This window comes from Pleurodeles waltl, chromosome 10 (assembly GCF_031143425.1).
Source record: "Pleurodeles waltl isolate 20211129_DDA chromosome 10, aPleWal1.hap1.20221129, whole genome shotgun sequence".
In the NCBI taxonomy this organism is placed as follows: domain Eukaryota; kingdom Metazoa; phylum Chordata; class Amphibia; order Caudata; family Salamandridae; genus Pleurodeles; species Pleurodeles waltl.
This window is the reverse complement of record NC_090449.1, coordinates 1,076,293,453-1,076,305,774: the sequence shown is the minus strand read 5'-3', so window position 1 is coordinate 1,076,305,774 and position 12,322 is coordinate 1,076,293,453. Positions and strand designations below refer to the sequence as shown.

Genomic DNA, 12,322 nt, shown 5'->3' with positions numbered 1-12,322 from the left:
GAGGAATGATGTTTGAGGTAGGCATGCGGACAACCATCAGTCCTCAGCAGCATTCACAGAAGCAGAAGAATCAGCATTCACAGCAGAAGAATCAGCATTCACAGCAGCAGAATCAGCATTCACAGCAGAAGAATCAACATTCACAGCAGCAGAATCAGCATTCACAGCAGCAGAATCAGCATTCACAGCAGAAGAATGAACATTCACAGCAGAAGAATCAACATCCACAGCAGCAGAATCAGCATTCACAGCAGAAGAATCAGCATTCACAGAAGAAGAATCAGCATTCACATAAGAAGAATCAGCATTCACAGAAGCAGAAGAATCAGCATTCACAGAAGCAGAAGAATCAGCATTCACAGCAGAAGAATCAACATTCACAGCAGAATCAGCATTCACAGCAGCAGATTCAGCATTCACAGCAGGAGAATCAGCATTCACATCAGAAGAATCAGCATTCACAGCAGAAGAATCAGCATTCACAGAAGCAGAATCAGCATTCACAGCAGAAGAATCAGCATTCACAGCAGCAGAATCAGCATTCACAGCAGAAGAATCAACATTCACAGCAGAAGAATCAACATTCACAGCAGAAGAAGCAGCATTCACAGCAGCAGAATCAGCATTCGCAGCAGAAGAATGAACATTCACAGCAGAAGAATCAACATCCACAGCAGCAGAATCAGCATTCACAGCAGAAGAATCAGCATTCACAGAAGAATCAGCATTCACAGAAGCAGATGTATAAGCATTCACAGCAGAAGAATCAACATTCACAGCAGAAGAATCAACATTCACAGCAGCAGATTCAGCATTCACAGCAGAAGAATCAGCATTCACAGCAGAAGAATCAGCATTCACAGAAGCAGAATCAGCATTCACAGCAGAATAATCAGCATTCACAGCAGAATAATCAGCATTCACAGCAGCAGAATCTGCATTCACAGCAGAAGAATCAGCATTCACAGCAGAAGAATCAGCATTCACAGCAGAAGAATCAGCATTCACAGCAGAAGAATCAGCATTCACAGAAGCAGAGTCAGCATTCACAGCAGAAGAATCAGCATTCACAGCAGCAGAATCAGCATTCACAGCAGCAGAATCAGCAGCATTCACAGCAGAGGAATCAGCATTCACAGCAGCAGAATCATGCTTTAACAGGAGTAGGATCCTGGCTGCTGGAATCACCAAGAACATATGCATCTTGCTCCCAGTTCTGGTGATCTGCAAGATGTCTGGGTCGCTACTGAAGGATGACATTTCTCACCTGCATGTCCCTCCTCCGGTTTCAGCCCCTCATGTACCACGTGTTTGAGAGGTCCACAAATTAAAGAAGGTCCACGATCATTCTTGGCTTTATTTGTGTTGTCCATACCACGCGCTCACCAAAGATGAGAACACGCTCCTCCCTGTGTGTATACCACACACCTACAGCCACCTGGGTCCTATGATCATCAGAACCCACTGAGACTGAACGCAAAACGCAGACACATTTGACACATAACTACTCCTGGTCAGCAGACACAACATACAAATACCCACACATAGCAAGATCCACTCTCCAGTTTGAATCGTCCCACACTCTCGTTATCTTGGCGCGATAAAGACAAGTTTAAGCTTGTGTAGTTGGTGCCGTAGACAACACCCTGGGGTGGTCCCAACAGTTCGCACTGAGTGATCTGTTTGGGGCAGTGGAGACACCTGCCTCAGGGGTCTCAGACCTAAGGTAAGGCTGGTGTCTTCCAAGTGCATTTACGCATAATGCAAGGGGAAATGTGGTTTTCTGTATTTAGTTCAGATAACCTAGCACATATTAGTCATATCAATACATTTATATAAGACAAATTCACAAACTATTGCTATTCATGAATCACATTTAAATCACACTGTAACCAACTCGTACAGTAAGTCTGAGGACAACGCTTTGTAGATTTCAATAACTGAGAGCTTTGTCTGGAAAACCCGAGATTTGAGACAGAACTCGAAGTCCACCGGGCCTGCGGGGGGGGGGATCATGGCTGCACCTTGGCATTGACAAGGCTTGGAATGTGCTGGGAACATGTAAGGAGGGCTGCAGCTGGCGGGGAAGCCAGGGCTGTGTGTCAGGATGCAGGAATGAACATGACTGAGCCTCCCTCTAGTGAACAGACATCAGCAGGGATGAAGACGGGGTCACTGGGCCCCTCCAGCTCTAGGTGACCCCCCTAGTGAGGGCTACAAAACTGGCATGCTTGTGCCCGCTGCCAACAGAAGCTTCAGAATGTTCCCACACGACACCCTGGAGGCGCAACTAACGTGTAGGAGAGAGAACTGGTGCCTTTGAGGCAAAGGAAAGCACCCCTTTGTGGTATGTGAGCTAGGGGAGACTATGTTTAGAGTTTGGGACACATGAGGAGCCTGGACCGCTGGGAGAGGATGAGGCCTGCACCGGCTCGCGCCCAGGAGAGTTCCGTCTCCCACCTGGGATGGAACTGGTTCCAGCCTGGGCAGGACATGTCCTTGACACAGAAGGTGCAGCAGGGCTGGTTCTCCCATGTCCTTCTGCAACATTTCACACGGTCCCAACCAATCGTGTTCGCTGCACTTTACTTCTGTGTCTCCAGCCCATGATATCAGCATCACCAGTGAGCAACAACTCGCTTTCAAGCCTATTAATCTCGCCACTTCTGGTTTCCTCCTACTCAGGACCTGGTGGAAGATCTCTCCACTATTCCTGTTGCAAGTCTGTGACCCAATCGCTTACCTACTCCCTTCTAGATCACAGAAATGACATATTTTGGCATTCTAAAATGTACGCCGTTCTCTGCTTTTTGCATATACCAAACTTCTGCTTTACACGGGGTTAGTTCAAAAACGGATCCTGGCTTCTCTAACGCCCCCCCCCCCCCCACGGCCCCATCTGAAGGGAAGGGGCCCATCTGAAGTGAGCAGGGGCCCATCTGAAGTGAGCAGGGGCCCATCTGAAGTGAGCAGAGGGGCCTGAAGAGTAGAGGTGAATGTGAGTAAAATGACTGAGTGCGAGGGCAGAGTCGGGACAAGGCCAGGGCAGAGTCGGGACAAGGCCAGGGCAGAGTCGGGACAAGGCCAGGGCAGAGTCGGGACAAGGCCAGGGCAGAGTCGGGACAAGGCTAGGGCAGAGTCGGGACAAGGCCAGGGCAGAGTCGGGACAAGGCCAGGGCAGAGTCGGGACAGGTCCAGGGCAGAGTCGGGACAGGTCCAGGGCAGAGTCGGGACAGGTCCAGGGCAGAGTCGGGACAGGTCCAGGGCAGAGTCGGGACAGGTCCAGGGCAGAGTCGGGACAGGTCCAGGGCAGAGTCGGGAAAGTCCAGGGCAGAGTCGGGACAGGTCCAGGGCAGAGTCGGGACAGGTCCAGGGCAGAGTCGGGACAGGTCCAGGGCAGAGTCGGGAAAGTCCAGGGCAGAGTCGGGAAAGTCCAGGGCAGAGTCGGGACAGGTCCAGGGTAGAGTCGGGGTAGAGTCGGGGCGGTCCGGGGCAGAGTCGGGACAGGTCCAGGGCAGAGTCGGGACAGGTCCAGGGCAGAGTCGGGACAGGTCCAGGGCAGAGTCGGGACAGGTCCAGGGCAGAGTCGGGACAGGTCCAGGGCAGAGTCGGGACAGGTCCAGGGCAGAGTCGGGACAGGTCCAGGGCAGAGTCGGGGCAGTCCGGGGCACAGTCGGGAAAGTCCAGGGCAGAGTCGGGAAAGTCCAGGGCAGAGTCGGGACAGGTCCAGGGCAGAGTCGGGACAGGTCCAGGGCAGAGTCGGGACAGGTCCAGGGCAGAGTCGGGGCAGTCCGGGGCACAGTCGGGGCAGTCCGGGGCACAGTCGGGGCAGTCCGGGGCACAGTCGGGGCAGTCCGGGGCACAGTCGGGACAGTCCGGGGCACAGTCGGGACAGTCCAGGGCAGAGCCCCAGCACGTGTGAGCTGAGACACAGCTGAGGTCTCGCGTGGAAGCAGCGGTCTCATCTTGAGACTTTCACCGAAAAGCACAACTCTCTCGGGGTGACCGGCCGCATTCATAATTCATCTCATCTTAAACAGCAGGCGGGGCGGGGGCGAGCGTGCACCCACAAATACTTAGGCAGGTGAGAGCTCCGGGCACAAGTACTCACGGATTGTATGAGGGTGGGTGGGTGGATACAAAGTATCCATGGGGTGGATATACCTTATACCGTATCCCAGGAGGGTTAGTGGACACAAAGTGTCCGGGGGAGGAATGGTGGTGGGGGAGTGGAGGGGTTTTGATTGAATGCACAGTATCACAGGGGATGAGTGGATGCACAGTATCCCAGGGGGTGAGTGGATGCACAGTATCCCAGGGGGTGAGTGGATGCACAGTATCCCAGGGGGTGAGTGGATGCACAGTATCCCAGGGGGTGAGTGGATGCACAGTATCCCAGGGGGTGAGTGGATGCACAGTATACCAGGAGTGAGTGGATGCACAGTATACCAGGGGGTCAGTGGATGCACAGTATCCCAGGGGGTCAGTGGATGCACAGTATCCCAGGGGTGAATGGATGCACAGTATCCCCCAGGATGAGTGGATGCACAGTATCCCAGGGGGTGAGTGGATGCACAGTATCCCAGGGGGTGAGTGGATGCACAGTATCCCAGGGGGTGAGTGGATGCACAGTATCCCAGGGGGTGAGTGGATGCACAGTATCCCAGGGGGTGAGGGATGCACAGTATCCCCCGGGGTGAGTGGATGCACAGTATACCAGGAGTGAGTGGATGCACATTATCCCAGGGGGTGAGTGGATGCACAGTATCCCAGGGGGTGAGTGGATGCACAGTATCCCAGGGGGTGAGTGGATGCACAGTACCCAGGGGGTGAGTGGATGCACAGTATCCCGGGGGTGGGTGGATGCACAGTATCCCCTGGGGTGAGGGGATGCACAGTATCCCCAGGGGTGAGGGGATGCACAGTATCCCCAGGGGTGAGTGGATGCACAGTATCTCCAGGGGGTGAGTGGATGCACAGTATCCCAGGGGGTGAGTGGATGCACAGTATCCCAGGGGGTGAGTGGATGCACAGTATCCCAGGGGGTGAGTGGATGCACAGTATCCCAGGGGGTGAGTGGATGCACAGTATCCCAGGGATGAGTGGATGCACAGTATCCCAGGGATGAGTGGATGCACAGTATCCCAGGGGGTGAGTGGATGCACAGAATTCCAGGGGGTGAGTGGATGCACAGAATTCCAGGGGGTGGATGCACAGTATCCCAGGGGGTGGATGCACAGAATCCCAAGGGGTGGATGCACAGTATCCCAGGGGTGAGCGGATGCACAGTATATCAGGGGGTGGATGCACAGTAACCCTGGGGGTGGGTGGATGCACAGTATATCAGGGGGTGGATGCACAGTATCCCAGGGGTGAGTGGATGCACAGAAACCCAGGGGGTGAGTAGATGCACAGTATCCCAGAGGGTGGGTGGATGCACAGTATCCCAGGGGGAGGATGGATACACAGTATCCCAGGGGGAGGATGGATGCACAGTATCCCTGGGGTGAGTGAATGCACAGTAGCACTAAGAGTGGATGCACAGTATCCCAGGGGGTAGATGCACAGTAGCACTAAGAGTGGATGCACAGTATCCCAGGGATGAGTGGATGCACAGTATCCCAGGGATGAGTGGATGCACAGTATCCCAGGGGGTGAGTGGATGCACAGTATCCTAGGGGGTGAGTGCATGCACAGAATTCTAGGGGGTGAGTGCATGCACAGAATTCCAGGGGGTGGATGCACAGTATCCCAGGGGGTGGATGCACAGAATCCCAGGGGGTGGATGCACAGTATCCCAGGGGGTGGATGCACAGTATCCCAGGGGGTGGATGCACAGTATCCCAGGGGGTGGATGCACAGCATCCCGGGGGTAGATGCACAGTAGCACTAAGAGTGGATGCACAGTATCCCAGGGAGTGAGCGGCTGCACAGTATCCCAGGGGGTGGCTGCACAGTATCCCAGGGGGTGGATGGATGCACAGTATCCCAGGGGGTGGATGGATGCACAGTATCCCGGGGGTGGATGGATGCACAGTATCCAAGGGGGTGGATGCACAGTATCCCTGGGGAGAGTGAATGCACAGTATCCCAAGAGGTGAGTGGATGCACAGTATCCCAGGGGGTGGATGGATGCACAGTATATCAGGGGGTGGATGAACAGTATCCCAGGGGGTGGATGGATGCACAGTATCCCAGGGGGTGGATGCACAGTATCCCGGGGGTGAGTGGATGCACAGTATCCCAGGGGTGAGTGGATGCACAGTATCCCACGGAGTGAGCGGATGCACAGTATCCCCGGGGGTGAGTGGATGCACAGTATCCCCGGGGGTGAGTGGATGCACAGTATCCCCGGGGGTGAGTGGATGCACAGTATTCCCGGGGATGAGTGGATGCACAGTATTCCCGGGGATGAGTGGATGCACAGTATTCCCGGGGATGAGTGGATGCACAGTATCCCAGGGATGAGTGGATGCACAGTATCCCAGGGATGAGTGGATGCACAGTATCCCAGGGGGTGAGTGGATGCACAGTATATGATTGGTGCCCAGTATATGAGTGGATGCACAGTATCCCAGGGATGAGTGGATGCACAGTATCCCAGGGATGAGTGGATGCACAGTATCCCAGGGATGAGTGGATGCACAGTATCCCAGGGGGTGAGTGGATGCACAGTATCCTAGGGGGTGAGTGCATGCACAGAATTCTAGGGGGTGAGTGCATGCACAGAATTCCAGGGGGTGGATGCACAGTATCCCAGGGGGTGGATGCACAGAATCCCAGGGGGTGGATGCACAGTATCCCAGGGGGTGGATGCACAGTATCCCAGGGGGTGGATGCACAGTATCCCAGGGGGTGGATGCACAGTATCCCAGGGGTGAGCGGATGCACAGTATATCAGGGGGTGGATGCACAGTATATCAGGGGGTGGATGCACAGTATCCCAGGGGTGAGTGGATGCACAGAAGCCCAGGGGGTGAGTGGGTGCACAGTATTCCAGGGAGTGAGTGGATGCACAGTATCCCAGGGGTGAGTGGATGCACAGTATCCCAGGGGGAGGATGGATGCACAGTATCCCTCGGGTGAGTGAATGCACAGTGTAAGGAAATGCCTCCTTGGCATGGTTGCCCCCTGACTTTTTGCCTTTGCTGATGCTATGTTTACAATTGAAAGTGTGCTGAGGCCTGCTAACCAGGCCCCAGCACCAGTGTTCTTTCCCTAACCTGTACTTTTGTATCCACAATTGGCAGACCCTGGCATCCAGATAAGTCCCTTGTAACTGGTACTTCTAGTACCAAGGGCCCTGATGCCAAGGAAGGTCTCTAAGGGATGCAGCATGTCTTATGCCACCCTGGAGACCTCTCACTCAGCACAGACACACTGCTTGCCAGCTTGTGTGTGCTAGTGAGGACAAAACGAGTAAGTCGACATGGCACTCCCCTCAGGGTGCCATGCCAGCCTCTCACTGCCTATGCAGTATAGGTAAGACACCCCTCTAGCAGGCCTTACAGCCCTAAGGCAGGGTGCACTATACCATAGGTGAGGGTACCAGTGCATGAGCATGGTACCCCTACAGTGTCTAAGCAAAACCTTAGACATTGTAAGTGCAGGGTAGCCATAAGAGTATATGGTCTGGGAGTTTGTCAAACACGAACTCCACAGCACCATAATGGCTACACTGAAAACTGGGAAGTTTGGTATCAAACTTCTCAGCACAATAAATGCACACTGATGCCAGTGTACATTTTATTGTAAAATACACCACAGAGGGCACCTTAGAGGTGCCCCCTGAAACTTAACCGACTATCTGTGTAGGCTGACTAGTTCTAGCAGCCTGCCACAAACCGAGACATGTTGCTGGCCCCATGGGGAGAGTGCCTTTGTCACTCTGAGGCCAGTAACAAAGCCTGCACTGGGTGGAGATGCTAACACCTCTCCCAGGCAGGAATTGTCACACCTGGCGGTGAGCCTCAAAGGCTCACCTCCTTTGTGCCAACCCAGCAGGACACTCCAGCTAGTGGAGTTGCCCGCCCCCTCCGGCCAGGCCCCACTTTTGGCGGCAAGGCCGGAGAAAATAATGAGAATAACAAGGAGGAGTCACTGGCCAGTCAGGACAGCCCCTAAGGTGTCCTGAGCTGAAGTGACTCTAACTTTTAGAAATCCTCCATCTTGCAGATGGAGGATTCCCCCAATAGGGTTAGGATTGTGACCCCCTCCCCTTGGGAGGAGGCACAAAGAGGGTGTACCCACCCTCAGGGCTAGTAGCCATTGGCTACTAACCCCCCAGACCTAAACACGCCCTTAAATTTAGTATTTAAGGGCTACCCTGAACCCTAGAAAATTAGCTTCCTGCAACAAGAAGAAGGACTGCCCAGCTGAAAACCCCTGCAGCGGAAGACCAGAAGACGACAACTGCCTTGGCTCCAGAAACTCACCGGCCTGTCTCCTGCCTTCCAAAGATCCTGCTCCAGCGACGCCTTCCGAAGGGACCAGCGACCTCGACATCCACTGAGGACTGCCCCTGCTTCGAAAAGACAAGAAACTCCCGAGGACAGCGGACCTGCTCCAAGAAAAGCTGCAACTTTGTTTCCAGCAACTTTAAAGAACCCTGCAAGCTCCCCGCAAGAAGCGTGAGACTTGCAACACTGCACCCGGCGACCTCGACTCGGCTGGTGGCGATCCGACACCTCAGGAGGGACCCCAGGACTACTCTGATTCTGTGAGTACCAAAACCTGTCCCCCCTGAGCCCCCACAGCGCCGCCTGCAGAGGGAATCCCGAGGCTTCCCCTGACCGCGACTCTTTGAACCTAAAGTCCCGACGCCTGGGAGAGACCCTGCACCCGCAGCCCCCAGGACCTGAAGGACCGGACTTTCACTGGAGAAGTGACCCCCAGGAGCCCCTCTCCCTTGCCCAAGTGGAGGTTTCCCCGAGGAACCCCCCCCTTGCCTGCCTGCAGCGCTGAAGCGATCCCGAGATCTCTCATAGACTAACATTGCGAACCCGACGCTTGTTTCTACACTGCACCCGGCCGCCCCCGCGCCGCTGAGGGTGAAATTTCTGTGTGGACCTGTGTCCCCCCCGGTGCCCTACAAAACCCCCCTGGTCTGCCCTCCGAAGACGCGGGTACTTACCTGCAAGCAGACCGGAACCGGGGCACCCCCTTCTCTCCATTCTAGCCTATGTGTTTTGGGCACCACTTGGAACTCTGCACCTGACCGGCCCTGAGCTGCTGGTGTGGTGACTTTGGGGTTGCTCTGAACCCCCAACGGTGGGCTACCTTGGACCAAGAACTGAACCCTGTAAGTGTCCTACTTACCTGGTAAAACTAACAAAAACTTACCTCCCCCAGGAACTGTGAAAATTGCACTAAGTGTCCACTTTTAAAACAGCTATTTGTCAATAACTTGAAAAGTATACATGCAATTTTGATGATTTGAAGTTCCTAAAAGTACTTACCTGCAATACCTTTCGAATGAGCTATTACATGTAGAATTTGAACCTGTGGTTCTTAAAATAAACTAAGAAAAGATATTTTTCTATATAAAAACCTATTGGCTGGATTTGTCTCTGAGTGTGTGTACCTCATTTATTGTCTATGTGTATGTACAACAAATGCTTAACACTACTCCTTGGATAAGCCTACTGCTCGACCACACTACCACAAAATAGAGCATTAGTATTATCTATTTTTACCACTATTTTGCCTCTAAGGGGAACCCTTGGACTCTGTGCATGCTATTCCTTACTTTGAAATAGCACATGCAGAGCCAACTTCCTACATTGGTGGATCAGCGGTGGGGTACAAGACTTTGCATTTGCTGGACTACTCAGCCAATACCTGATCACACGACAAATTCCAAAATTGTCATTAGAAATTGATTTTTGCAATTTGAAAAGTTTTCTAAATTCTTAAAAGACCTGCTAGGGCCTTGTGTTAGATCCTGTTTAGCAGTTCTTTTAGAGTTTAAAAGTTTGTAAAAGTTTGAATTAGATTCTAGAATCAGTTTTAGTCTCTTAAAAAGTATTCCAACTTTTAGAAGCATAATGTCTAGCACAGATGTGAATGTGGTGGAACTCGACACCACACCTTACCTCCATCTACAGATGAGAGAGCTAAGGTCACTCTGTAAACTAAAGAAAATAACAATGGGCCCCAAACCTACCAAAATACAGCTCCAGGAGCTTTTGGCAGAGTTTGAAAAGGCCAACCCCTCTGAGGGTGGCAACTCAGAGGAAGAGGATAGTGACTTGGAGGACAATTCCCCCCTACCAGTCCTATCTAGGGAGAACAGGGTCCCTCAAACCCTGACTCCTAAAATAATAGTCAGAGATGCTGGTTCCCTCACAGGAGAGACCAACACCTCTGAAATCACTGAGGATAGCCCCAGTGAAGAGGACATCCAGTTAGCCAGGATGGCCAAAAGATTGGCTTTGGAAAGACAGATCCTAGCCATAGAGAGGGAAAGACAAGAGATGGGCCTAGGACCCATCAATGGTGGCAGCAACATAAATAGGGTCAGAGATTCTCCTGACATGTTGAAAATCCCCAAAGGGATTGTAACTAAATATGAAGATGGTGATGACATCACCAAATGGTTCACAGCTTTTGAGAGGGCTTGTGTAACCAGAAAAGTGAACAGATCTCACTGGGGTGCTCTCCTTTGGGAAATGTTCACAGGAAAGTGTAGGGATAGACTCCTCACACTCTCTGGACAAGATGCAGAATCTTATGACCTCATGAAGGGTACCCTGATTGAGGGCTTTGGATTCTCCACTGAGGAGTACAGGATTAGGTTCAGGGGGGCTCAAAAATCCTCGAGCCAGACCTGGGTTGACTTTGTTGACTACTCAGTGAAAACACTAGATGGTTGGATTCAAGGCAGTGGTGTAAGTAATTATGATGGGCTGTACAATTTATTTGTGAAAGAACACCTGTTAAGTAATTGTTTCAATGATAAACTGCATCAGCATCTGGTAGACCTAGGACCAATTTCTCCCCAAGAATTGGGAAAGAAGGCGGACCATTGGGTCAAGACAAGGGTGTCCAAGACTTCAACAGGGGGTGACCAAAAGAAAGGGGTCACAAAGACTCCCCAGGGGAAGGGTGATGAGACAACCAAAACTAAAAATAGTAAAGAGTCTTCTACAGGCCCCCAAAAACCTGCACAGGAGGGTGGGCCCAGAGCCTCTTCACAAAACAATGGGTACAAGGGTAAAAACTTTGATCCCAAAAAGGCCTGGTGTCATAGCTGTAAACAGCATGGACACCAAACTGGAGACAAGGCCTGTCCCAAGAAAGGTTCCACTCCAAACTCCCATCCAGGTAACACTGGTATGGCTAGTCTCCAAGTGGGATCAACAGTGTGCCCAGAGCAAATCAGGGTCCACACTGAAGCTACTCTAGTTTCTGAGGGTGGGGTGGATTTAGCCACACTAGCTGTCTGGCCGCCTAACATGCAAAAATACAGACAGCAACTCTTAATTAATGGGACTAGAATAGAGGGCCTGAGGGATACAGGTGCCAGTGTCACCATGGTGACAGAGAAACTGGTTTCCCCTGGCCAATACCTGACTGGAAAAACTTACACAGTCACCAACGCTGACAATCAGAGAAAAGTACATCCCATGGCAATGGTTACTTTAGAATGGGGAGGGGTCAATGGCCTGAAACAGGTGGTGGTCTCCTCAAATATCCCAGTGGACTGTCTGCTTGGAAATGACCTGGAGTCCTCAGCATGGGCTGAGGTAGAGCTAAAAACCCATGCAGCCATGCTGGGTATCCCTGAACTGGTGTGTGTGAAAACAAGAGCACAGTGCAAGGCACAGGGTGAACAAGTAGAGCTGGAGTCTGGAAGAATGGCCCAGCCTACCAAGAGAAAAGGAAAGTCAGTTGGGAAACCAACTGCAACACAGCAAAAGAAAGGGAACCTCTCTTCTCAGGAAGAAGTTCTGCCCTCTGAGGGAACTGAGCCTTTGGAGCTTGAACCTTATCAGGTTGAGCTCTTGGGCCCAGGGGGACCCTCAAGGGAAGAGCTGTGTAAGGGACAAGAAACCTGTCCCTCTCTTGAAGGCCTTAGGCAGCAAGCTGCTGAAGAGTCCAAAGGCAAGAAAAATGGAACACATAGGGTCTATTGGGAAGATGGGCTCCTGTACACTGAGGCCAGAGACCCCAAACCTGGTGCCACTAGGAGAGTGGTAGTGCCTCAGCTGTTCAGAGAGTTCATCCTAACATTGGCCCATGACATTCCCCTTGCTGGACATTTGGGACAAACCAAGACGTGGGAGAGGTTAGTCAACCACTTCTACTGGCCCAATATGTC

General features: G+C 52.4%; 1 protein-coding gene across 1 annotated transcript in view; it reads right to left on the bottom strand.

The window, feature by feature from the left end:
• TMLHE (trimethyllysine hydroxylase, epsilon) overlaps positions 1 to 12,322 on the bottom strand; it is a 154,278-nt gene that overhangs the window by 123,532 nt on the left and 18,424 nt on the right. The window lies entirely within an intron of this gene.